This window comes from Carlito syrichta, unplaced genomic scaffold, assembly GCF_000164805.1.
Source record: "Carlito syrichta isolate Samal-C Ts95f unplaced genomic scaffold, Tarsius_syrichta-2.0.1 Scaffold309764, whole genome shotgun sequence".
NCBI classification, from domain to species: Eukaryota; Metazoa; Chordata; class Mammalia; order Primates; family Tarsiidae; genus Carlito; species Carlito syrichta.
The window spans coordinates 272,537-276,992 of NW_007253860.1; positions in this window are offsets into that span (position 1 = coordinate 272,537).

The following is a 4,456-nucleotide window of genomic DNA, read 5'->3' on the forward strand; positions in this document are numbered from 1 at the left end:
ATACGAATGTACCTCGACTTTAACTCTTGTTACAAACAAACTGTGTGTGTGTGTGTGTGTGTGTGTGTGTGTGTGTGTGTGTGTATGTGTAAACTTATAAGGTACTGACTGGAAAGCATTTACCAGAATATATCTGAGCACTAATTTCTGCTTATCAGTTTTACTTAGAAGATGACAAAATCTCTAAACTTGCCATCTCATGACTTTTTTCCATTAATTCAATTATTTGATAAATATTTTAAGTACTTAATATGTGTCAGGTATGAAAATAAATATATTTCTTTAATTTTACCTTTTGTTCTTGTATATTTCATCTTTCCTCTTATTCTGGTACTATTGTCATTTTTAAAGTTAGAATTCTGTATCATATTTTCCAGAACTTTAGCCTTCTTTATTATTAAAAATAAGCTATTTAATGTCCATATCTTGAATGTCTTCCAGACTTATCTTATATTTCACTGGTTTGTTTTTCCTGGAGTTTTAAGACAGTTTTCTGCATGGCTGTGGTTTTATTTTGGCTATTATGTTTTTCTTTTCTCTTTTTCCACTCTTTTTTTTTTAAAATCCTAGTCTTTTAAAATAGCTTCCACATTTGCTATCAACTCATTAATATAAAGTGAAGACTTTTCTTTGAACTCTTACATCTTCATTCTTTTCCATTTTGTCTTGGATTTTTAAAAACTCTCAAGTTTTGTTGCTGCTGTTTACTCATTTGCAATGCTGTCTTGTTCCACCTTTGTTAGTGATGTTTAAAGTTCTGATGAGATAAATTCTCAAAATCCATTTGAATGAAGAGAGAGACGTATAGTATAATCGAAGACAAAAAAACATGCGGAGCCTGAGAACCAGAAAATGTTGCAGCCACATTTGGAGGTAGAAAGCAGATCTCACAGAAACGCAAACCCTTCTTTATGTTTGGGGGATGCAGGTATTTTCAGAGAGCACTATCTGGGACCAGAGCTAGAGGAAAAGATTGCATTTGGCTGGAAGAGCAGACTATGGGGCCATCTGCTCATTATATAAATCATCCCATCTCCTACATGAACCTGAGTGGAAAAGTTACAGACGAGGAAAGGAGCAGAGAGTGGTATGGAGCATTTATCAATCCTGTTCTACAAATGGGGACTGCTCCAAATTTTATTAAAATCTAGAATGTTTTCAAGTCTTCTTGCTTATTTGAGTAACTACAGAGGATATATTTTTCTTTTGAGATGGTGTCATAGTTATTTTAGAGAGGAGGCTCCTAGCATTTCCACTCACTGTACTAACTTCCTGAGAATCATCTTTAAGCATTAAAAATATGTAAAGATGATGGTCTGGGAGAAACTACTAGGAAGGATGTACTATAAAAAGCCTCCATATTTGTTGACTGCAGGAAAAGTTGTATAATGCTGTGATCATTTTATCTCATTTGTGGCAGAGGCTGCTGGGTTGCCCATCTAATATTCCTTCTCTTCTCCTCTTACTAACAGTTTTCATTTTATTTTGTGCTGCATGTATCTCCCACGTTTCCTGCAGGTAGGAACAGTCATGAGACACTATCCTGGTCAATAATACATAAGAAGTCACTGGGTAGGGCTTCCAGAAAGGTTCTTTAAACAGTGCTAACTCAGCTGGATGTATCTCTTTAATCCTGTTGCCTTCTTTTTCTTGCTTGAAATTCACAGGTACTATAATTGGAGCTCTGACTGACATGTTGAGAACCTGAGAATAAGCCCTCACCCTAAAGTTAAAGTCTTATTTACCTGGAGTCTTTATAGTATTCCTGTATTATCTCATTTGTTTAAACTGCTGTTATACAACTTTTCTGTTACATACACCCGAAGTCAACCCCTAACAGAGAGAAAAGCCATCCTCTTTCTGTGCACTAATACCTCTGAATACCTTGTTATCATTGCCTTGTTAAAGTAATATCAAAATGTAAGACTATGATGGGTAAACTTTCAAGACCCTATCCAGGTATCCATCACATTGGTCTACGAATCAGCTGCAATCTAGGCTTGTCTTTCAAACAAATCAGTAGGAGAATTCTAGAATACTCTGCATGTTTCTGAACAGAAAAAAAGAGAGGGGATGTTTAGTTGTATAAATGGGTATTTGACGCCTTTACTGGCAAAATGTTTGCAGACCAAACTCTAGCTTTTGGGAAGTAGTACTGCACCTAGAGGCCGTGGGGGCCTCAAGACAGTTCAGTGAAGGGCCTGGACCCTGTGAGGTCGTGCCTTGGGAGCTATAACTAATGTTTTGGAATAAGAATCTGAGGACTCAGGAGATTACTTTATTGCTTTTTACTAGAATTCTTATCACTGAAATTACTTGTAAAGCTCTTTGTTTATAATAACATCAGCTTGCATTAGCTGTTCTAAGGGGAAATAAAGAAGAAGAAAATTGTACATCCTAGGGGAGTGACAGATGTTGAAGAGAGACAAACTGAAGGAAGAAAAAAACTCAGAAAAAAGAAAAGGCCGAACCAATCTAGGAGCCATCTCACCCCACCTGGAGCTTTCTACCAGGAACTACTTTTGGCTTCAGATTTATAGTATGGATTTTTGTATGCCTGAGATAATGAATTCTGTAAGCCACAAACTTTATTAGGTCCTGCTCTCCAGCAAAGAACAAGTTTAAATATTGAGGTTTTTAAAAAATTCACTCATTTAAAAACACTTGTAAGTACCTAAAGTGTGCCAGGCACTGAACAAATTATAGCAAAGATTTGTGTCCTACATTAAAAAGGAATTCATTATTTGCTTTTTAATAGCTGCAGGTTGCAGCATAATTTAACAATACATTCTGTGCTATCCACCTACCACTAAAATTGGTTTAATAACACATAGAAGAGATTATGATACAAGGCTGATTGAAATCACAAATTTAAACCTCTTTGAATCCTAAGTACAATGACACTGTCTTTGAAAACTAGATGCCTCTCAAATTTTATCAACAAGAGAAAAATAATTACATAAGCCTGGAGCAGCAAAAACTTAATTTTATATTATAGTCACCTAATATGAGATATGTCATACAACAGAAAGGAATATAGGTATTTTTACTATAGTGTTGTAAATTACAATGGAAACTTCTGGGTTTGATAAAGTAACATCTATGTTTTGGTTTTGTGGATACTTTTAACATAATTTGGTTATGTGCTTTTTTTTTTTTTTTTTTTAACTTTCTAATATAGCCATAGGTTTCTAAGGCATGCTATTAATATATCTTTGATCATGAGTTATATAATACCACAACAATGTACATTCAGATTTCTTCACAAAAGTGAAGAAAACGAAGGCATTAAAGATAATTGATTAAAAATGAAGACAGTCCTCTACTACTTGAGTTTCAGAGCAAAGGGAAGAAACAAAATATAGCTAGACCCATCAATGCGAGGGGAGTTACTAACGAGTGCAAATACAAAATCACTAAACATTAGGCTTATTAATCGACTCTGGACATTAAAAGTAAACAACTCCCTGGCCAAGTGGGCACTAGTTCACTAGATTTTATCTTTCTTTCTATCCTTATTCAGTCAACTCATTAAAGTCTGTTGGGTTCTCCCAGGTGCCACCTAAGAGTTGCATTGTTTTGTTTATTGTGCTTGTTGGCTCATAGATCTCTTTCACAATTTTCATCGGGTTCTGACTGCTCCTTAAGCACTAGTTTTGATCAGTCCATTTGCAGCTACTGCATTAGTAAACATGGCTCTGAATAAATCAAAAAGTAAGAGAGCAAGATGGGACAGGGTGATACCGGGAGTAAAGGGGCCAGAGGGACTGCAAGGGGTGGCTGTGTTCCCTGGAAGAACCAGCAGGTGGTAGCAACACCACGTGGGAAGGCCCAGTCCGGCTTGGTAGGACCGAAACAATAGACCCCCAAACCAGTCCTCCTTTAGAGTGGTTGGGATGGGCGGAAACATTTTTCTTCGTGGCGCCCCCTCCGTTCCTCAACCTGCCTCCCGGCACCAGCCGAGAGCACCCTCCTCCTCACAATGGGGAGGTTCCCTCTGGAGAGCGGGCAAGGGAGGAGGCACCCAGAGGTGCCGCGACTTGCCCGGGCCATGTCAGAGCCAGACACGCATCAGGAACTAACCGCTTGCAACCCCAGGCTGCCCTGCCCCGTAGGGAAGGTGGAGGGAGGGAGTCAGAAGCCCTAACGTTGACCAAGATCCTGATACGAAAAGGGAGAAGAGTTTAAGGCTAACACAGAGACACATTCAGACCCAGGCGACCCCTCTCTTGGTGCCTAGCCTCCCCCCACAACCGCCTGTGCCCTCCTCCATTTGTTTGCCTCCCCCTCCCACCACCATCCCCTTCTTTTCCTTCCTTCTCTCTCAGCTCACGCCCACCTTATTTCAAAGCTGAGCAGGAGCCCCACTGCTTGAGCTCCAGGAGTTAAAGCTGAATAGGAGGGGAGGCGCGAGGGGGTGTGTTGGGGCGTCTGCCCTGCCCCAGACATCAGCTGC